The sequence below is a fragment of the Rattus norvegicus genome, chromosome 1 (assembly GCF_021556685.1).
Source record: "Rattus norvegicus strain SHRSP/BbbUtx chromosome 1, alternate assembly SHRSP_T2T, whole genome shotgun sequence".
In the NCBI taxonomy this organism is placed as follows: domain Eukaryota; kingdom Metazoa; phylum Chordata; class Mammalia; order Rodentia; family Muridae; genus Rattus; species Rattus norvegicus.
Window position 1 is genome coordinate 176,566,241 of NC_141534.1, and position 24,429 is coordinate 176,590,669.

The window sequence follows — 24,429 nt, forward strand, 5'->3', positions numbered from 1 at the left end:
TGTAATATTTTCTTGTGGTAAAACATACAATTCGAAAATTTCAATTACGTATTAGTTGTACAATATACATCAGCATCAAAATTGTTCAAATATTACCAGTTGGCCCAGAAACATCCAACACTAAGCATTAGCTTGGCTTCCTATATGTCCCCTCTCCCCAGACTCCAGGTGAGTCATGTTCTGTCTAGTACTTTGCCATGTCATTTGCTGGTGTTATACTATGTAAACAGAATCACTAAAAAGTAAGTCTAAATCTTTAAAATAAAAATTTAAAGGGGGGGGGAAGCCCCAGACCTCTCCTCAGAGGGAAGAGCAAGCCAGAGAAGGCTTTAGGCAGCATGGATGACAAGGGGGGGGGGCAGCTTTATGTTTTGTCTCACCTGAAGCCTCTGGTGTTGAAACGTGATGGTGATGGCGCCTGGAGCCATGCTGCCTTAGAGGAACTCTCATAAATGAAAAAACCTGACCTCTGTGGGAACACACCAAGGGCTGGGCAAGTGAAATTGTCTCTGCCAGGTGTTCTCAACGTTTCAACCAACTGTGTACTTTGCCCTTGAAATTCAACTCCTGGGCTGAAGAGATAATCTCTCTGTGTAAACCTGGCTAACAAACAGCACACTCATGCTCGGCCTGCTTGCCAGCCCAGCCAATCAAGGGGCTGTGCTCAAGGACACACAAGCATTTCCTGACAGGAATGTCACCAGTCCTAGTAAAATAAAGGGCATAGGATGGGCATGTTTCAAAAATCAGACAAGCAGCAATTTAGAGCCAAGCACACCATCTGAAACCTCACCTGAAAGTGACTTGGATACCATGAGAAAAATGAGTAGAAGGGCATAGACCTTTACCCATCTCTGTTGGTATTACAGGGTGAACCAGCCAGGAACTTCTGAAGGACAGACTTATACATACGGAATTCTAGGCTGGTCAAAGAGAGTAAGCCAACTAGACTCTTGCCTCAAAGCCTTATTGTATCTCAACCATCAAACCTCTTATTAAACAGTGTTTCTCAGAGTGAGGTTCCAAAACCACCACTGCCATCATCATCGTCACCACCACCTCCTCCACCACCACACACACGACTATCATCACCACACACACTACAACCACTACACATTACACATTACTACCATACACACCCTACTACCATTACCACACACCACCACCACCTATACCACATATGACCACCACCACATGTAATCACATTTACCATTACACATCACCACCACATACACCACACACCACCAGCACCACACACATCACCACCAACAACTACAGCAGGTGTATCTATAAACTTGCCCAAAACACAAACTGTCAGCTCCCACTTTGGCCTTACTGAACTTGAAATAAGCTCTGGGTGAATCTGGTATATGTTCGAGTCTCAAAACCACCAATCCAAGGCTCCTCAGAGCTCTGCAAGGGCTCCTGGATTCCCAATCGGTAGGAAGACTGCTACCAATGATAATACACTCAGTATGGTGGACAAGATTTCTGTCACTCCAGCTGTGTCTTCTACATGACCTCATAGGCTGTTTTTTCACAAGAGCAGTTATATATATATGTGTGTGTGTGTGTGTGTGTGTGTGTGTGTGTGTGTGTGTGTGTGTGTGTGTGTAGGAGGGAGAGAGAGAGAAAAAGGTAATGCAGGTTATCTGTGTTCCAGTTTTGCCATACATTCCCAATCTCTTGTCCTAGTTTTTATTCTAATTGGCGGTATTGGTAGTTGACAAAGTTACAAATATTTCATTAAATTCCACAAACATTCAGAACTTATTCTAGTTTCCAATGTATTGAAAGATCATACTCATCAATGAAACATGAAAACTTGAGCAGGTAACTCATTACATGTTTCAGGTAACTGAGAGGAACACATTTTTGGTATGTCAATCAGAATAGGGGTATAGAGAGAGCAATGCTTCAGTTCACCTAGACTGAGGTACAAAATTTAAGCAACCAAGTTCCTTAAGGACATCAACAAATTCACCCAAAGATAGTCGTGAGTGTTTACTAACATGCCAAGTAAAATTGCACATACAAGTGTCTGGTATAATAATACACCCACTAATGAAGTAACATGGACCGAAACTTTGCAGAAAATTGTGAACATATATCGCTGATCCCACAAATGTATCCATTCAACTTCTACTAGCTGAGTCTGTTTGTGTCCATCCCCACGCCAGCCCATTTCTGCTTCTCCTACACCTTTTCTGGATTCCTCTTCATTAGATTCAATGCTGCTCTTAGCTACCCATCTCTGTCAAATCTCCACACCTCACCCCAATGGGTATCCCTCACACTGAGTTTTCAAGCCCCTGACAATGGCCATTAAGCTCAATCTCACCCTGGGCCAACATCTTACAGTCTGAATCACTTGCTCCTATACTCCAACCACACTTACTCTGCACATCAAGTTCTCTCCACCTCTGGGCCTTGTCTTCTGTTTCCTACTTTAGGAAGGTACTTCCCTGGCTTCTCCTCACCCTAGAGATCACAGCTTGAACCTCATTCTCTGAAAGGCCTTTTCTAACTCCCAGTTCGTGCTCCTATCCCCACTATCTACTTGGAAGTGTCAGTACCTTTATTTCATGTATTAACCTGTTTATTTGTTAACTGAATGCTGCCTTTGTTATCTCCACATCCCTTATATATAATCGCACCTACAACAAAATGGATACTCAGTAAATATTTATTAAGACTAGAAAGAGCGGTTAGTGGATAAAGCACCTACCAGACAAGTGTGAGAACCTGAATTCAAATCCCCAGAACCCATGGAAAACAGTCAGACACAACAGTGTTAATCCAACTGCTGCTTACATCAAGACAGGAGGTGGAAACAGGAGAATCCCCAGGAGCTTCTGGGCTGCTTAGCCTGGAGTATGTGGGGGCAAATAGAAGATACTGACCCAAGTAAAACATTCTCATATTCTCTCTCTCTCTGCCCTGCCCTGACACAAACCTACATAATTAAAAACCAGCTATTAAATGAATCAAGTATGTTAACACAAACTTACTCCCAGCACTGAAGAGACTCAGACAAGAGAATCTCAAGTTCTAGGCCAGCCTTAGTTCTATAGTAAGACTTTGTATCACACAAATACTCATTGAATAGGGGGTGGGGGAAGGCAGGCAGGCAGGCGGCAGATTCCATTTCTGAAATGTGAGGCAGAGGTATGGCCACCCTCTTCTTTCTCTTGATTAATGATTAATAGGAGAGATGGCCCCTATGGAAGAGATGTGGATGAAGACGATAAAAGGCTAAAGATCAACCCTTGGAAAACATCAATAATAAAGTCACCCCAGCTCCTGTGCTGAAAAACATTAATACTGCAAAGGGCTCAGGAGGTCCCTAAGTGTTCTAGACTCCAGAGTTTTCTGCTTTAAACTTCTTCCAGGGAGCCACACCAACTTCTGACCTTAAGTTTTGCAGCTGAAAACAAGTCTAGACAACACTGCTTTTGAAACTCTACAAGATTTGCCCAACACCTGTAGGTTATGAGATAAAGGTTATGTGGAGGGTGGGGGGCTGGGGGGGAGACTTTTAAAATTCCACTAAATGAGATTTAAATACAACAAAAATTCCCAGTTGTTTTCTTTTTAACCTGATCCTTACCCACTTTGGGAACTAATTTAGAATTAACCAAACCCCCCCTTCCCCTATGCTCACAGCTGGCTCTCTCGGGAATTATAAGAGTAACAGCTGGGCAGTAACAGCCCTGGGCACCAGTGAATACTCACACTGGAGGGGACAACGTTGTCCGTCCATTTAGGTCTGAAGCCATAGTGGGGAAAATAGGCAGGGGAGGGGTAGGGTAGAAAAGGGCAGAGAGAATGAGACAGTTTGGACTTACTACTGAAAATTCAAAGCCTTATTCCTCTGAACACAAAAGTTGAGTCAGTCAAGTCAAGGCTGAAACCAAGGTCACTCACTACCACTGCCAAGATCATGTCAACTATTTTAAGTACTTTCCTGTCACTTTTTTGTATCCACTTCTTTACAGCTGCCATGGTCAGTCACATTCTTGAATTTCCTTTCTCTATCTTCATTCCTTTTTCCCCAAGTATCAAAATCTGTACGCACATGGCTCTGACCTACTTGTCAGAAATGAGTTGAAAATGAGTCCCGTGTGTGGCTCCAACACCCACAGGCTTCATCTTCTAATTATTCCAACAGAAAAAAGACAGGTCATAAGTAGCTTACAAACTAAATGGAGAGTGGAAGAACCTGGTGTTAAATTTGTGCTGAGGAAATTTTCCATCAACAAGAAGTAGGGGGCAAAATTTTGCTGGGTATCAAAACTGAAGCTCTGAGAATAAGTGGACTCCTGGATGCTGAGCCTTGCCTCTGAGCCTTCAGAAGTAACTGCAGGGTATTTGGCCCTACTTTGCAAAGTTTGGCTTTCTAGAGGGAAAGCACCTTACATTATAAGCAGTTGTAGGCATGTATTAATTGGCACTGCTGAAATGACCTTCCCAGGCAATTTTTCAGCAGAAGATAACAACAAAGCTTAGGGCTTTGGTAGCACTCAAAGGAGATTTGAGGGACTTAAAACACTGCTAAATTTGGCAGCAAAAGTTCCTGTTTCTTGCAGCTGGAAAAGGAAATCGCTTTATAATTACACTGCAGATAAGGGGCTACTCATTTGTTAGACACAGATTAGAACCTCCCTATCCAGATCTCCCACTCCTCTGGGCCAGGAGCACCTGGAGATGGAATCAAGAAAGTTCTCGGGAAGGAAAAGTGCCAGGGCCTGTCCTGACACCACTTACTGTCTCAGTCATAGCCTCTCGCCTGGATATCTGGTGATGCTTAGTACTCTCTGTCCCCATCTCCACTCCCCTTTGTCTCCCACCAGCTCTCCTACTTCCCATCCTGCTCCTCCAGACAGGGTTATGTGTGACCCCACCCAGACATCCCATATGTGCTAGCATTCACGGAGGGTCCTCTCATCCTAGACAGTGCTTCGGTTTGGCACACTTCCCCTCTGACTAGTCTGTTCGTGTGATTTTATTTGAAGGATAGTCTTACAATACAGACAGACTAACTTCAAATCCCTACCTTAGCCTCCCAAGTACTGAGATTACATGCCCCATCACCCACCATTCTCTGGTGTTGGCCTACATACTTCTCTTTTCTTGCCCCCAGGTCTCACCAGGCTGGCCTGGATTATGCTGTGTTGACAAGGCTGGTCTCAAACTCACAAGATCTGCCTGCTTATGCCTCCTTTCATTCCAGTGATGGCACCACTATACCGACAAAGCAAGTACAAGAGTTCTGACCTGTTGTTCATCGGGGACTCACAAAAACTGCCATGATGTAAAGGAAAGGATATCACAAGCCCCACAGACTAGCCACAAATATGCTTGGTTTGAAAGGGAGTAATGGATACAAAAATAGCTAACATGTTGTCCAGTAACAAGGTAGGAAGTACTAGCTATGCCTTTACATGTAGGCTACGCTACAACACTCTCAGGTAAGTCTTTTACTGCCTCAGTTTGAGACAGCTTTCTGAGCAGTGGACAAGCTAAGCGACATGGGCAGCACTAAGAACCATGTATGTGGGTAGATAATCAGGTACTTGGAATTGAGGCTGACAACAGGCCAGGTTCCAAACATCATTTCTGTTGTGTAGTTCTCACTCCACCATGCTTCATCTTTTTTTAAAGACTTATTTATTTTATGTATGTGAGTACACTGTAACTGTCTTCAGACACACCAGAAAAGTACATTGGATACCATTCCAGATGGTTGTGAGCCACCATGTGGTTGCTGGGAATTGAACTCAGGACCTCTGGAAGAGCAGTCAGTGCTCTTAACCGCTGAGCCATCTCTCTAGCCCCCATGCTTTGTCTTAACCCACCAACTGGTCGCTCAAACTCTGACAGGAAGTCCTTCAGACAGTACTGCAACTTTTCCTTTTCTAGAGGGGTGGCAGCATTTATTCAGTCTTCAGAACAAATCAAAAGTTGGTGCCCCAAACACTCACAGATGGAAATATTACCAGCAGCACCAAGTAAACCCACTTCTTTCTTACTGACTGGCAGGCTTCCAGCTTCCTCCTTGTAACTACTGTACACATCTATGCATCTTTTGCACCTGAGAACAAGTTTCATGTCTCCATGTTTTAGGAACTACATAAACATGCTTCCTAGACTCCAACTGATGGGTTTAATATTTATTCAAACACTTTAAAAGTATAAACTATACATATGTTGTCATTTGAGGAAAAGTATACTTAATTCCAAAGAATTTCTGAGAACTTAGCTGGAAAGTCAACACTAACATGTGATCAGTCAGTATCAATAAGAACTCTTAATCCATCTCTTTTCAGGAGAGGAAACTGAGAGCCGGCCGGCCGTCAGTCAGACAGGGCCAGAACTAAAACTCAGGCCTGCTAACTACCTGGCTTGTGTATTCTCCTGCCATGTGTTGGTGGGAATGAACACAAGGAGAAGTCACTGGCACTTACTGGCAGAGAGCAATGCTGATACTTACTGGCAGCATATGTGAGACCAGAACTGTAACTTTCACCAAAATGCCTTGAGAAGAGTAAGATCACCCCAACTGACATAGGAAAATAAGATACCCTCCCAAGAGTCCAAAGATGGTGAGAAGAGTAAGACTACAACCCACTCCTCACCCTACTCCTCACTTCATCTCCTCTCATCCCTCACACTACTCCCTCACCCCCCTCCACCTCACTCCAACTTCCCTGCTCCAACTTCTCTAATCCTCACCCTGAGCTGGCAGCAAAGCCTCCCCTACAAGCTGGACTTTGTAGAACACATGGATGTGTTTGTAGAGGTAAGGAGGGTTGGGCTGACCCTGTGTGATTATTCCTGCATAACAACCAAAGCTGCTTTTAGAGAGAGCCACATGCTCGTTGAATATCTAATAGTCACCAATAAGCACACGCTCCACAGGTTTACTTGCTTTTAAAATGATCTACAGAGGCTAGGAAGATAGCTGAGCAGGTAAGTGTTTTTTGCATAAGCAGGAGGACCTGAGTTCAAATCCCTATAGAAAGTCAAACATGACTGAATGCCTGTTAAACCTAGTGCTGTGGGTAAATAAGACAGAAGACTTACCCTGTAACAAGGGAATAAGGCAGGAGGCTGAAGGGATGACTTTACAGTTACAAGGCCTTGCTGCTCTGGCAGATGACCTGAATTTTGGTTCCAAGAACCCAGTTTGGACAATTCACAGAGAAGGCAATGCCCTCTTTTGACTTCTGGGGACACTCTCTCTCTCTCTCTCTCTCTCTCTCTCTCTCTCTCTCTCTCTCTCTCTCTCTCACACACACACACACACACACACACACACACACAAATAATTAAAAATAAAATGGAGGGTGTAGAATAAGGCAGAGTGATAGAGCAAGCCAACCAACTTCCTTCTCTGGCCTTCACATACACCACATACACACACAAACACACACACCCCACATATACATACCATACACACTCACATCACACACACCACACACTCACACCACATACACCACACCCATACACACCACATACACACACACCACATACACATACCACATACACCACACCCATACACACCACATACACACACACCACATACACATACCACACACACACCACACACTCACACCACACACACACATACACATACCACACACACACATACACACTCACACACCACACACTCACACCACACACACACATACACATACCACACACACACATACACACTCACACACCACACACTCACACCACACACACCACAACCATACACACCACATACACGTACACCACACACACACATACACACACACATACAAACACACACCACACACTTAAACACACCACACACACACCACACTCACACCACACACACCCCACCCATAGATACACACCACACACACACACACATACCACACACATACCACACACATACACAGACCCCTCACATACACACCACACACACCACACACACACACCCCACATATACATACCACACACACACCACACACACACATACTCACTCACACACCCCACATATACATACCACACACACACCACACACATACACACACACATGCCCCACATATACCACACACACACACCATACACACACACACTCACACACCCCACACACACACCACACACACACATACTCACTCACACACACCACACACACACACACTCACTCACACATACCACACACACACACACACACACACACACACACACACACACACACCCCACACACATACAATGATATGTTATAGATCACACACATAGCATAGCATATATATGAAGGCCTCCCAGGCCAGCCTTCCTCTTAAAAGCACTGCTGCTGCTCAGAACTACTTTCTTCTTAGCTCCCTTGTCCAAGACCTCTCTCCTGTTACTTCTAGGTCTTTCTCTCAAAACCCTTAGTTACTCTCCTTTTATTAGATTCAGACAGCCCTCACACACTGTATTGATTCCCAAAGGCAACCTCTAATTTACAAACTTTCAGCTACAGCAGGACTCATAGGAGAAGAAACTGAAGTTGTTTCAAGACAAGCCCATGGAAACAGGCCCATCTTGGTTGAAGCAGCTTCATACCCTAATTGCATGTAATTTGCCCTTTAACAGGGACAGTCTTAGGGAAGCGTAAATATTCAGTCATTGCAATTGTTTCAACAGGCCGCACAACAGTGTATTCATTATGTCAGAGCCAGGGGTGGGGGTGGGGTCAATAGAGAAAATCATCAATAAGGTAGTCTAAACTCATAAAACCTCCTCTCCTCTCAAAAACAAAACAAAAACAAACAACAACAAAAAACACCCCCAAAGCAAAAAATCTACAGACATTTTCTAGGGCTCCAGGCTGGAACAGACACCAGGATTTCTCTAACCATCTCAGTGTAACACAGAATGATAACATACTTCCCTAAGACAGACACTGCGACCTACTCAAACAGAGGATCACTGTACTGCCCCTCTGGCAGAAAGAGATACCCCCCTCTCCCTTCCTTTAACAGAAGTCACATTAATGCAAGTTTTCCCACGGGCTTTGAAGAGAAATCTGCCTGTTATATTATGCCAGATGGCTGGTGTTTTTTGTTTTTTTCCCTTCATGCCTTCTAAGCCATGGTCCCTCTATCTCAAAGAACTCAATTATTTGCAGCCTTCCTCCCCTAGCCCCCAAGTCAACATAGAGGCACAAAAGGGAAGTGAAGCCAGACTCTGAGAGGCTGCTGCCTAGCCTCCACGGGCCAGAGAAATGTGTGGCCTTTGCTTGACTGCCTTAGCAAACTCTCCTGGACCCAACAGTGGAAACCTGGTGTTGCTAGGATGATGACAGCTGACACCCAGTTCCATACGGGTACTAAAGGGCACTTTCCTGAGAAGCCAGTCCACCTGCCCAAAGCATTCTTGGTATCAGATGCGGTGGGAGACAGGGCTTTCCTCTCCTAGTTGCATATCAGCAAGGAGGCCAAGCATGATACTTAGAGTCTGATGCCTCCTCCAAGCTGTTTTCCCAGCCCAGGGAGAGACAGCACGCCCTAGGCCTTTTTTTCCAAAGATTCCAAGTATCAACTTCCTTGGGTGACTGATTGTTCTTTCTGGAGACTGGGAGCACTGAGGGAAAGTGTACACAAAGGGGTGCAGAGGAAGGGAGGGAGAGGGAGTGAGAAGAGGAATGTTACTTTTTAATCCTTAAGGAACATAGAGGGATCCAATTTGTGACTCAGCTCTGGGAAGCTGAAGGACTGGGGAGAAAAGAACACTGCAGCACAATCTAAGTTTTACACAACTTCTTTGGGCCTGAGAGGCCACAGTGATGTGTCCAATCCAAACTGTTTAAAACTTCTTCAAGCCTGAGTGGCCATAGTGACGAGAAATGACCTCTGAGAGCTGCTCTGTTTGAATCAAGGAAAGGAAAAAAACAAAACTTGTTCTGTACCTGCTCTCTCCAAATGCTACTCCGGGTCATAGCTGGCAGGTTTTCTCCTGACCTATGACAGAGGCTGAGGGTACGTGTGGGATACTCTAACATGTCATACACTCTAAAGGGTCACTGAGGACGGAGGACAGATCCAGGGTGCCATAGCTTGGAGTTTCCCCTCCCTCATTTCTCCATTCCTTGGCGCAATTCCAGGACATATCAAGTATCTGCCCCTGGAATTCCCACTTCCTTGTTTTTCTTTTTGGTTTTCCCCTTACAAGTTCTTCAGAATGCTGTCTGGCTCCTAAGAGGCTTCCAGAACAGTGACACTTCCTATCAGTCAGACCTGCCTTTCATACCTAGAGGTGAGGAGACAGGCCCCACTGCCCAATCGAGGCAGTTTCCCCAAATTAAAACATGTGATCCACCACGGCATGGAGCCATGTACGCTGGAGAAAAAGATCTCTTGGGCTCCTCTCCACACTAAAACACGAGTTCCATAATCTACAGGAAGCGTCGTCTCTCTAGTGTCTCTGAAGGATCATTTACAAGGCTCAAAGTCTACAGTGAATATCCATCCTATCTGGCTTCCCAACCCAAAGAAAGCACCATTGGTTTCCTTAAATATCTCAAAGATGACTTGTGAGGTTTATCTCATTTTGATTTATAAATGCATCTGAGTAGAAGGTGCTTTATAAATGAGACCAGAAGAGAGAGGCAAAGTGACTTCCCAGAGAAGTCGGGCTATTCCTTAAGCCTCATGCTCTAACATATTACATTATGTAGATTTGTTGATTTGTTTACAACTGTTTCATGGAACCCATCCCATTTGCTTCCTCTCTGGTAATACTACATGGTAATAACTATTACCATCATGCCCATCTTACAGCTAATAATCTGAGGGACTTCCCAGCAGGCAGCAGAACCTCAGACATTTCTTACTCACAACTCCACCTTCAATCCTGACCCATAGGCCATATTAAGAGCTCCACAAGCCAAGAGCTCCTCCAGTGTTATAGGAGGAATTAAAATTGAAAGAAGCCTATCTGAGGCCCAGAGGCATGCAGCTCGCACAGCAGACCCTCGGGCCTCAACACTGATGCATACAGTGTACACTGAGGCTGCCAGAATCAGGGGCAGAGCCAGCACTTGCGCTGGCAAGCTGACCTGACGTTAATCAGAAGGCCCCCTTATTGTTTGCCCGGACACAAAAGACACACTGTTTAGCAAGTTCAAGAAGGAAAACCAAAGAGCCAGGAACAACAGCGGTTCCCTGGCCCCAGTAAGAAACTAAAAGCTTCCACAAGGTTCCTTGAGGCCAGGAGTGGAAGATGTAACACGGCTGAAGTAGAAGTACATTTCTTGAGGGGCTTCCCTGTAGGAGAGTTAGCAGCTCTCATCGTTCTTAACATTACGGATGGCCTGGCTACTTCATCACCTATAAAACTACCTTTCTGGAGGGGTTTCCTTCCCTAGACCACACCGAGTTCACCACACGTCACTCCCCTACACGCCTCTAGGTCAAAACAAGCTCTTTCTGAAATGTAGGACAAGGCATGCACGATGTGGACACTGTGTGCTCTGGGATTTGGTTAAACTAGGAGCAAAGGGATCGCCCAGCATAAAGCACAGTCCTTCAAGTTCCCAGTTCCTGGTAGCTGCTGCGTTGAGACGGCCCTGTGCAACATCTGGATAAGACAGATATTTGCAAGTCCCCAAAACCCAAGAAAGTCCCTTCCACAACTCAAGAAACTGTGATGAGCATTATTAATGGGGAGGGGGCAATTAATTATTTCCAAAGATACTTCACAGACAGAGTGTAAGGCCCCAGCTCAGATCCTATGCAAGTCCCTCTGCCCTGTTAAATGCCCCAGATGGTCTTGAAACTTGCTGCAGGCTCCTCTCTGAGCTCCTTTAGCTAGTTTGATTGGTGTTGTAAGTCAGACATAGCAGCATGGAGACAAGAGGAGAATGCAAGGTAAAACCAACCAAGCTGCCCCGCAAAAGTTTCCACATAAGAACTGCAATGGTGCTTGAGCCATGAGAACTCACTTTCCTATAAAAGAGCCTTCCTGTGAAAATATCCGGTGGCTTTGTGCTAAATAAAAGCAGAGCGAAGCCTAAACATCTACGATCCAGCCAGAGCGAGATTAGCTAGATTTGCAAAGTCAAGAAAATTGGCTGTTTCCCTCCTCCTCCCGGAGCTAATAGAATCCAACTGTTGGAGTATGACATCATTCTCGACCCCCAAACCCTGAAGGGAAGAACACAGACACTGGCCTGCCATAAACAGCCCAAGACGCAGAGCAGGAGGCTCAGAGGTGCCCTTACCTGGTAGTCCGGGTGACTCCTTGCCCACTCCATTTCTCCACAGAGTCTGGCTCACACCACAGTCGCTTAGGGAGCCCAGGGCCCCCAGATCCACTGGCTTAAGCTCCAGTACCTGCTGCGAACTTCCCACAGCTCCTTCCTCTGACCTTTCAAGACACTCCTTCCAGCCAAGTGAGCAGAGCTGGAGCAGCTAGCCAGCCAGGCTGGTTGTCATGGAGATCCGTCCTAGGCTGCACACATGCTTGCTTGCTCTCACTCAGCTAGGCACTCTCCCTCAACCCGGAGTCCCACGAGCGAGGTAGTGCGCGCGCACGTACACGTGCGCGTGCTTCCACACATTCTCTGAGTTCTAGCCGGCCTTGAAACAGCACGGTCTTTTGATAGGCTCGGTTTATGCATGCATTCCACTCCTCCTACCACCCTTCCAGTCAACCAGGAGCCCAGGACAGTCCCTGGGAACTTGCTGCAACAACCCAGAGGGGAGAAGGGTGAGGACAGTGAGCGGACTTGTTTTCCTCCCCTCTAGTGTCTCAGCTTTTATAACCCGCAAGAATCCCTGCCAAAGGGGAGGGAGCTAGCTGAAGGCTTGGAGGGGAAGCAAGCACTTCCTCTGGGTCCTGCAGCGGCAGGGAATGAGGAGGGACCCTGATGCATGTTGCCTCAACTTGTTTGTTCCCTTGGGATTTTTCAGGAGCAATTGGGGCGGAAACAGCTCACATCCCAGAAGCTGGCCTAGACTGGCCTCTCAGGTTACCTTGTTGTCTGTTCAGGTCCTGGAGCCGGCTTTTAACCAGTACAGGGTCCCATGGTACTAGTGCCAGAGCCTAAGCAGTCTCCTGTCTGCCTGCAAAGGAGAAAAAACAAACTAGATGAGGACCAGGAGGAACCCTGGGTAAGTCTATAGTCACAGCCAGAACAGGAGGAACCCTGGGTAAGTCTACAGTCACAGCCAGGACACCAAACAATGTAAACAGCCTCCTCTCTGCCCAACAAAGACCCACAGTCCAAGTCCAGACCTCCAATGAGAAACTACAGACTGCCAGGACCCTACCTGGGACACAGGAGCCCCAAGTATACTTTGCTTGGACACTGCCTAACACTCTCTTAGATGCACTGTTTTGCTTGTTGCTCTTACCTGGTTGGAACACACTGGTCAAATAGGTTTGCTACCATTTTATAGATGGGATCACTGAGGCCCAGAGAGATCAGATACCTAATTCACACTTATCCAACTAGTCAGGAAAAGAACTGAGAGTAGAGACCAGTCACGGATCTCCTAATCCTTTATGTTTTGCTATAAAGTACACAGAAGCCTGATCTTGAAAACCAGCTCATTTTCTAAGAACCACAAGTGTGGGCTTCCATGGGAAAGTGGAGACTCTACCTAAGTCCTGGTACGGTAAATCTAACTGCTACCTTTTTAGCCAAAGATTCAATGAGAGACAGAATCTTTAACTCAATGACAAACAGAATCTATGACATGCACAATATCCGCTGCAAACTGGGAGAAAATTCCCTGCCCTACCACCACATGCTATCTTACATCTTCCCAAAATAACCTCCCAAACCCTGGTTCATTTGTTATTTCTCCAGCAGAATAATTCTGAAAGTTATGACTGGTGCTATGTATCTAAAGTAAAGTTAAATTACTTGCTTCATTTATTGAACCAGGAAATAAAAGATCCAAAACCAGTGCCCAAGCCTTTCAACTTTCTGGCATACATTAAGCAGAACAGTTGCCAAGAATACCAGAGCAAGAATCACAAGACCTTGGCAGTGTCTGACCTCATCACCGACTGGCCACCTGTCACTGCACCAGCCTTCTGACTCTCTACTTTCTATGAATATATCTAACCAATAGGGTGGTGGAGGTATGGAGTATGGGGTGTGGGGTGGGGCGTCAAGTTACTGTTGGTCAAAAATACTTCAAACTAGGCACCAGATCTCATCCCCCGGCCCCTCCTAATTGTTAGTACTTCTCCTCCACCAATCCAGTAAACATATTTTTCAAGTAGAAGTCTTTGGACTTGGTAAATGGATCAACTGCATGTGGGAAGGCACGGAAGCTGATGAGGATGGTGACAATGAGGCTCAAGGAGGGCATTTTCCAATGTTGCTCCTCAAAACAATACTAGGGGCCCTGATGAAATCTGTAATGCGGACCCCTTGCAGAATTCCTTGTGATTTTGAGTCGCCTTCAGTATACTATAAAATTCTCAAAACCAGTTTTTGGTTGACTTGAATTTAAATCACAAATACATGCTGAAGATAATGTACAAAATATCACAAAACCCAAAAAGAAATGGCAGGCTCCGACAGATCCTGTAAGTAGTGATAAGCCCCAGAATCCCTAATCTGCTAAAGAATACTGCATCGCTAACGCTCAGCTTCTCTCTCCTCTTATACACAGCAAGCTCTGCTTTTTTTCTGAATCCAAGGAATGCACACTTGCCTAGTCTTCAAACCAAGATGAGGTAAGTCCACCCCTTTACATAAGATAAAATTCATCGTAGCTGATAATATCAACTAAAACTTTCTGGGACCCTTTCAGTCATGTGTTTAAACAGTGTAAGTCAGGCTACCAAGGCTGAACCAACCAGTCAGTCACTAACGTAATATAAATTTTAAAAGTCCTAAGACCAGACACACAATGTAGGCCATGCTCCCCCCTAGTGGCACACTGGAGTTACAGAGGTTCTTTGGTATCAGAAAGAATAAAGTCAGGGCCTGAATTGGGGAGACCAGAACTCTTGCTTGGGTGATGCTGTTGCATATGAGCTCCTAGAATGGAAAGAAAAAGGCCAGCTAACTTCCTCTGTTGCCTCTGCAGAACTGGATCCAGACCATGCTTAGTTGGCTTTTCCTGAAGGAGGAGGATTTTTACAGACCCATGTTGTCTGCCAGTGGGTCAGTCAAGCTTGTAATAGCAACTTGTCAGGTAAACTGCAATGTCAAGAATTGTCTGGGTAATTCAATGAAATCTTGTCTCAAAATCAAAAATAAGGGCTACAGGGCTCAAGAGATTGCCCAATGGTTAAGAACTTGTGACTGTTGCAGAGGAACCAGGCATGGTCCTAGCTCCCACATGACGGCTTACAACCAACCAGTTAGGAGATCCGATACTCCCTTCCAACCTCCATGGCACATACATTCTACACACACACACACACACACACACACACACACACACACACACACACAGAGGTAAACTAATATACATAAATAAATCTTTAAAAATAAACCATCAAAATAAGGGTGTAGTGGATTGGATAAGCTTGGACCACGGGAAGTGGGACTATTAAGAGGTATAGCCTTGTTGGAATAGGTGTGGCCTTGTTGAAGGAAGTGTGTCACTGTGCAGACAGGCTTTGAGAGTTCATAATGCTCAAGTTCCAGCCAGTGTGGACGTAAGAGTGTTCTTCTGCTGCCTGTGAGTCAAGATGTAGAACTCTCAGCTCCTCCAGCACCATGTCTGCCTGCATGGTGTCATGCTTCCCACCATGATGATAACGGAATGAACCTCTGAAACTGTAAGCCATCCCCAATTAAATGTTTACCTTTATATGAGTGCCTTGGTCACGGTGTCTCTTCATACCAATAAAACCGTAACTAAGACAAAGGGCCAGTGAGATGGTTCAATAGATAAAGGGACTTCCTACCAAATCTCAGAACCTTAGTTCAATCCCTGGGATTCATATAGTGGAAAGAGAAAACGAAAGTTGTCTTTGACGTCCATATGCATATCATGACATGCGTTTACCCATATACCTACCCAAATAAATACATGCGATATTTTCAATAAATACAAATAAATAAAGTGCTTGGGAGAAAGTTCAAGGAGACAGCACTGACCAACACATAAAAGGCTCTAGATTTTACCCTAGAAAGAGAGAACCTCAAGTTCGTACACAAACTTCAGCCAAAAGCCTGAGTGATATCTCCAGCCTCTTCCCCTTCCCGCTGCAATCCACTTACCAAGATCAAATAATTCTACTTGAAAAATAGATTTAGTAATCTGTCTCCTTTTCTCCACTTCCGTTGCTACCTATCCACTCGTTGACTGCTGCAGAAACCTACCTATTCTAGTTCCACCTCTTGCCCTCAAGGAAAATAATGAAAAATCAAACTCAGGTTCTCATAGACTGTCACACAGCAGTGAACACAGAAGCCTCTGTTGCCGACTGAACACACTGAGCAAATCGTCAGTCTAACAGTAGATGTATGCCCTCTGGTATGATTCTGACGTTGTTTCCCTGGAAACTGAACCTAAAACCCATGAGGCTAAGTCTTTAAAATTGCCTCCCCATAGCTTTAGATACTGATTGCCAGGTTCAGACTGTTTTATCTGCACTTCTGACCAAGCATGTATAAATCTAAATCAGAATTTATAAGCATGTATAAATACATCTTTGGCTTTAATACATTTGCTATTAATAGGTTGGCCCATAAAACTTTAGGAATCACTTAGATCTCCTATTCTATTATAAACAGCATTATAGATGAAAGAGATTCATAGGGCTGGTATGGGGAAGGCACAGAGCTTCCAAGTCCTCTCTATAAAAGTCACATGTTTGGCTCTACTACAGCTCTCAAAACCCAGCCCTCTGAGGTTTTATGGAAGATTCAGTGTATAAGCACAACAGATCGTATCATTAGTCATCGGTAACCAACTTCACTTTCACCCTCCTCTTTTCCCCAGGAGTAATGGAGTACGACTAAAGCTACAATCTTCTAAACACAAGCAGCCCCCATCTTGAGGACATCCAGCAGCCCTCAGGCACCAGGCATATACAAATAGACATATCCTGCCTTGGAGATGGCAAAGGACCTTGGAGTTGTCTGCCAGGAAACAGGCGGAAGACCAAATATACACTCCACAGCATCAGAACCTCACAAATCCATTCTCCACACGCTGTCTGAATCCCCTTTTGACACAGGATCATGTCATTTCCTGCTTAACACTTCAATGCTTCCCAGAGCTCTTAGGATGAGCTCTAGGCTCTTACCAAGATCTATAAGGCCCCAGCATGACTTCCTCTTCCCTCCTCTCAGCATACTTCCTTCCCTTCCCCACTCTGAGCATGACACTTTAGCTCACTAAAAATGTAAGATTTTTTTCCAGGCTGTCTAGCTTAGACTGGGACTCCACCCCCAATCTTTGCCCAAATGACTCTAATCTTGCCTCAACTTGACTCTCATCTCCTGATTTCCACAGTTGTCCAAGTCTAAATACAGCTCCTTTAGCTCCCTGTACTTATCCTTTGAATCACTCATTAGGATTTGTACCTGTGCTTCATGTAGGCACTCACTTCAAGTGAGTCTTCCCCATGTGAGAGCAGGAATGTTGACTCTTCTGTTATCATAGTCCCTGGACTTAATAAAGTCCAACACTGAACAACCACTAAAGAAATATCTGCAGGATAACTGTAAAAACCCTTCCTACAGGAAGGAGACACCAAGAATAGCTATTTCATGTCACTCATTGCATCTTTTCATAGATTTACAAACTATAATTACACTTTCTCCCCCCATATGTCTTGCCTATGGGCTTAACCAAAAATTCCTGTCAAGTCTCACTGTGGTTTGTTTCCCAGAACTTTCCTGGTAAGGTCACTCTCCTAGGGATGCATTCTAGAGTTTTATAGCCTCTCTCATTACTGGAATACCCACTCATAGGCCCTCCATTAGCACTGTGTCTTTGCCAAACCAAGAAAGCTGAGGAATGGCCCAGTTCTCACGATGGCAACATTCTCTGGGGTCAGCTCTATCCAAAGGTCAAACACTGTCTTCTCCCTTCCGCTGTATAGCACAGGTTACCATGCCGACAAAAATGTCATTTCTGAATACATGCAGCCAAGGATAACTGAATGTAGTCCAACACAAAATTACAAACGTGCTTAACACACAAGGTTTTGTTGTTATTGCTGTTGTTTTTGTAAAGTGATTGCACAATTCTCAAGCATGAACTTTGTTACCTAAAGTCATGCCAGGCTGACAAAACACTGGACACTGAAAAAACATGTACACCCATGGGCACGTGTGTGTGTGTGTGTGTGTGTGTGTGTGTGTGTGTGTATGTGTGTGTGTGGGGGGGTGAGAGAGAGAGAGAGAGAGAGAGAGAGAGAGAGAGAGAGGGAGAGAGAGAGAGAGGGAGAGAGAGAGAGGGAGGGAGAGAGAGAGAGGGAGGGAGAGAGAGTATAAATATGAGTTTGAGGCAGGGTGTTCTGTCACTAGAAAAGAACTGAAGATTGCTATGTGCTTGGAGAAATGGCTGCAGAGCATCCTTTCGGAGAACCAAAGTTCAGTTCCTAGCATCCAAATCAAGTGACTCCCAACCCTGACACTTGAGTTCCAGGGGATCTAACACTTCTACCCCCCAAGGACACCTGCACTCCCACCCACATATGCTCCCTATACATGTACAAGCATACACAGGGTTAAAAACAAAAACGAATACTTTTAAAAAGAAATAAAATTACTAAATGGAGAAAGTAATGAAGTCTTAAGTAAAAGCAACAACACATTGTATGATTAGACCATACATAAAAGACACTGTCTCCATCTAAAGTCCTGACTCCTGTATTTTCATTCAGCAGCCAACAGTGGAAGATCAATGTATCTCCAACCCACACCTCCCCTGTTGCACTGCCCCAGTATAGGCATAAGCACAGCACACCATGACACTGCATGCAACCTAGTGCTTTGAAAACTTCCCACTCTGTTGCTCACGCTGTTACTGAATCTGGCTGCCTCTCCTTCCCATACTCGTAAAGCCCTACAGCTTTCAAGGCCCACCTCAAGGACACCCCTTTTGGGAAATGTTTGTGGGCCCTCAGCAGCCTAGGGATGCCTGTCTTATGTTGTATGTAGCAGTTTATCCACATGACTTGCACACCCTGTCCTCACAAAGGCCTGAGCCTCTCTCTGTGCAAGGACTTTAGCAGCTCACTCATTGTAGCAATCAACATGTGTGGGATGGATGGATGGAAAGATTTACCAGATAAGCTAACAGAGGCATCTGTTCTCCAGAACAATGAATTTTAGACGGGCTTACACTGTACAAGGAGAATACATATCCATCTATGCCTCATAGAAGATATGATAGGCAGAATGTAGACTGGATCACTAAAAAACAGTATGGTGGCTGGGCAGTGGTGGCACACAACTTTAATCAAAGCACTCAGGAGGCAAAGGCAAGCAGATCTCTGAGAGTTTGAGGACAGCCTAGTCTACAGAGTGAGCTCCAGGAGAGTCAAGGCTATACAGAGAAACTCTGTCTCAAAAAGACAAAAATATCAAAACCTTCTATCTCTTTTTGTATTTATTCAATTTTATAATGTCCTTTTAAAAATTCCTTTTTATTCTTATGGGTGTTTTGTATCATGTATATGTGCATCTCGGGCCTGTGGGATGCCAGACGAGGGTATCAGATGCCCTGTGAGCCACTGTGTAAGTGGAAATAGAACCCAAGTCCTCTGCAAGAGCATATAGTGCTCTTACCTATGGCGCCACCTCTCTGGCCATCATGTTTTCTTGTAGGCCAGCTCTCTTCTTCCACCATATGAGTCCTGTGGATTGAACTACGATCATCAGGCTTGGTGGCAAGCACCTCCACCCATTAAGCCATCTTGCTAGCCTCAGTATTTTCTTATCTCTTCAAAGCAACATGGCTGCAATCCCCAGCAGAGTCCTTAAAGGGCTTTATGCTCTTGCTTTTCTACTAGTGAGTAGCAATGTGGAGGGCCATGGGCTGTTGCTGAATGGTAGCATGCTCACCTATCACTTGTGAGGACCCAAGTTCAATTCCCAGTATCACCAAAAGGAAAAAAGAAAAGCAAGAGACAATGTAGTAAGAGGGAGAGAAAGTAAAGGCATAAAGAAACACAAACTGGAGCCTAATCTAGCTTCAGCTTGCTGGGCTGGTAAGATCCTGAACAAATCCTTGTCTCCCAGGAGGATCCTGCTTTTCCTTCCACATTAAGAAGCAAACTAAACAAGCTATTCTTCAAGGATCCTCCCCAGTACTCACATCTCACACTCATGTGGGTATGTGTACATTAATGCGTACATTAATGTGTGTACAAAGGGAAACGTACAAGTGTGGGTGGCAGTCAGAGATCATTAGGTTTCTTTAATCACTCTCTGATTTGTTTACTCATTCATTCATTCATTCATTTTTTTTAAAGATTTATTTATTTATTATATATAAGTACACTGTAGCTGTCTTCAGATACACCAGAAGAGGGCATCGGATCTCTTTACAGATGGTTGTGAGCCACCATGTGGTTGCTGGGAATTGAACTCAGGACCTCTGGAAGAGCAGTCGGGTGCTCTTAACCGCTGAGCCATCTCTCCAGCCCTCATTCATTCATTTTTGAGGCAGTCTTTCACTGAACTTGGAGCTCACTGATTCTGCTCCGTGTTTGGCTAGCCAATGACCTCAAAAGATCTGCCTGTCTATCTCTGAGCATGGGGATTATAAATCAGTGTGGCTGTACTTTCACATGGATGGAGGGGAGCTATACCTGGCCTCGAGTGTACACAGCAAACACTCTATGGAGCCATCTACCTAGCCCTGGATGCTAGTTTAAATGCCTGTTGCAGCCACTCATCCCCTCAGTGATATACTTTCTGAGAAAAGCAGCACAAACATTTCTCATTCTCTCTTCAACCCTGGAGTTCTGGGGTCATCTGCCTACAATCATACAGAAGAACATCACCAACAAAAAGTAACCTTTATTGAAAAAAAATGGGAGATTCATGCTTCTAGTCTACAGGAAGAGGGCTGGAAAGAGAAGGAAGGTGCCAACTATAGAATGGGAAAGTTGGGAGATAGCCTGGGAAGTGTCTGGAAGAAGACTGAGGGCCTGTAGACACTCCTAGGCCATCACTCTTAAAGCTGCCTTATGATCTCTGACTTACAGAACAGTGAGCTGCAATCTCAAAGTCCTCTCGGATGGTAATCTGTTTATGCAAATCAAATGCAGGCTCTACTAGGGCCTTCAGATAAAGAAAAAAAAATTACCAGGGATGGCAATTCCAACCCTCCTCTGCCTGGAAGTCACATCTGGCTGGATCTTAGTATGCTGGCTACTGCTACATATATTTTCCTGGCACAGTCTTTTAAGAAGGCTTAACGCCTGTTGTTTTTTGTTTGTTTGTTTGAATTTTATTTTATTTTTTACATATTCACTTTATATCCTGCTTGCTGGTCCTCCCCCAGTCACCCCCACCTACAATCCTCTCCCCTTCCCCTTCTCCTCTGGGTGGTTGGGGGCCCTCCTGGGTACTGCCCCCTCCACTCTGGCACTTCAAGTCTCTGTGAGGCTATGGGTTTCCTCTCCCACTGAGGCCAGACAAGGCAGTCCAGCTAGTAGAACATATCCCATGTACAGACAACAGCTTTTGGGATGGCCCCCACTCCAGTCGTGCAGGGCCTACATGAAGACCAAGCTACACATCTGCTACACATGAGCAGAGGAGGCGTAGGTCTAGCCTGTGTATGTTCTTTGGTTGGTGGTTCAGACTCTGAGAGCCCCAAGGATTCAGGTGGACTTCCTGTGGAGTTCTTATCCCCTTGGGGAAAGGTCTGTATTTTATAGTGGGAAATTCTCTATGTCCTTGCTTCTACCCTAGTCCTCTGGTCATTCATTCTTCTTTACCTTAGCTTAAGACTCTGAACCACTGAAGTGTGGGACTCAGCTTATAATGACTTGTAAATGTCACAGATGTGAGGCACCTATGACAGCTCTGTGTAAGGCTGAGCCCACCTTCTTTCAGTTTCCTCCACTACACAGAGCCACCTCTACCTAGTTCACAATCCTCAATACAAATGAAGCTCTGGTTTTAGATCCTCGGAGAACAAGGTGTACAGTGGCTTGATACTAGGAGACATTTCACAATGTTCAGATACAAATAAGGTAATGAGAGCCCTCAAATCTCCAACCCCTGCCCCTCACTCATTTTAATACTGGAACACAGAAATATAGGTTCAAGACAAGACTAGACCATGGAAGCAATATTCCAGACCCTTTCATTCCAGAATGGACTTTTCAGACTAGCCTAGCCTAGAACTGAGTTCAACCAAGATCTTAATTATCATCTATAAGCTTCAGGGGGGAGCAAAGTACAAAAATGAGTGTATACACGTCCATGCCTCTGTGTGTGTGTGTGTGTGTGTGTGTGTGTGTGTGTGTGTGTGTGTGTATGCATTTCTATGTCTATGCATGTAAGGACAGGCATGTAGGCATGCATGTAGAAGTCACAAGGCCACCTTAGATGTTGGCTGTCTAAGACAACCTAGCAAATAATAAAAATAATAAAATTTATTATAAAAATAAAAATAAAATGCTAGTAAATAATAAAAATATTGCACACCAAAGTTAACTAGACCCAAAGTCTATATATCTTAAAGAATTGTATACTGAAAGTGTAAATTTTAATGAGAAAAGCCATTTCAGAACTAACAATATTTCAAATATTATCTTTACCCCTTTTTTTTAAATATTTTATTTATTTATTATATATTATGATTACACTGTCGCTATCTTCAGACACACCAGAAGAGGGCATCAGACTCGTTTCAGATGGTTGTGAGCCACCATGTGGTTGCTAGGATTTGAACTCAGGACCTTGGGAAGAGCAGTCGGTGCTCTTAACCACTGAGCCATCTCTCCAGCCCATCTTTACCCCTTTAAAACAGAGATTACTACTCATCTTCCAGCTTATTTGAGACAGGGTCTCTCTCTCTTTTTTTTAAGATTTTATTTATTTGTTTATTATATCTAAGTACACTGTAGCTGTCTTCAAACACACCAGAAGAGGGCATCGGATCCCATTACAGATGGTTGTGAGCCACCATGTGATTGCTGGGAATTGAACTCAGGACCTTTGGAAGAGGAGTCAGTGTCCTTAACCTCCGAGCCATCTCTCCAGCCCCAGGGTCTCTTTTTTAAAAAATATTTATTATTTTTGTATATGAAACACTGTCTCTGTCTTCAGACTCACCAGAAGTCTGAAGACATCGGATCCCATTACAGATGGTTGTGAGCCACCATGTCATTCGTTGCTGGGATTTGAACTCAGGCCTTTGGAAGAGCAGTCTGTGCTCTTAAGTACTCAGCCATCTCTCCAAACCTGAGCCTTCTTAGTCTTTAAATGGCATCCTTAACCAAGTAAGCATGTGGAACCTGGGAAACAAGTGCTCCCCAAATTATCTGGACAAGGCTGTAGAAGTGTTGTTACCCCTCTGTCCTATTTGCACTGGGTTCTCAACTCAGTTCTCCATGTAAACTGTGTCTTACTGCCTTGTGTTTTAGTGCACTGAGGCCTCTTTGGCTTCATTCTCCCACTAGCTACTAGTACTCTTTAGAACAAGAACAGTATCTTTTTTTTTTTTATTAACATGATGTTTTTAATTGCATTCTTTTATTTACATTTTATTTATATCCCATTTCCTGGTTTCCCCTCCAGAAACCTTCTACACCCCCCTCCCCAGCTTCTATGAGGTGCTCCCTCACCCACCCACCCCCTCCCACCTCCCCACCCTGACATTACCCTACACTGGGACATCAAGCCTTCACAAGACCAAGGGCCTCCCATTGACGCTTGACAAGGCCATCCTCTGCTACATATGCAGAGGGAGCCATAGGTCCATTCCTGTAAGACCAGTATCTTAAACTCACAATCTCAGCTTCAAAAAAACGTCAGCCTCTTAACCATAACTTGCCTCCTTGATCACAAATACTAGAAAACATTCTAAACAAGGATCTGGGAGAGAATTTAAAGTCATAAGGTCAGTTGCACAGTCTCTATCCCTGTGAAGAGATCTAGACATAGACTACATTACCATGACAGTCTCTAGAATCTTCCACTTGGAACTTGGCAGGTGGGCAAATTAATTCTCCCACCTACACTCAGAACTTGCCTTTTGAGTTCAGGGACTTTTTCCCTCCCACAAAGCTATTGTTCATTTTTTCACATTTTAATTAGATGTAAGCTCTTCTGTAAGGGGCTACCTCTTGCTCCTTTTTGAGTGCTTATGCATGTACAAAGTTCTCAAGATTTGATTCCTAGTATACATGTCAGCTCATGACTCTGTAACACCAGGCCCAGGGCATTGGACGCTTGTTCTAGTCTACTTATGCACTACATACATGTTGTGCACAGACATACATTCAGGTAAACATACA

The 24,429-nt window shown here is 44.6% G+C and overlaps 1 protein-coding gene across 38 annotated transcripts in view; it reads right to left on the minus strand.

Moving 5' to 3' along the window:
* The window catches only part of Dennd2b (DENN domain containing 2B), a 188,731-nt gene that overhangs the window by 82,805 nt on the left and 81,497 nt on the right, over window positions 1-24,429 (minus strand). For 29 of the 38 annotated variants that reach the window (XR_015625345.1, NM_001395094.1, XM_087559735.1 and 26 more), the window contains 1 exon segment: window positions 12,993-13,082. The gene's annotated coding sequence lies outside the window, so the exon portion shown is untranslated. 38 annotated transcript variants of the gene reach the window in all.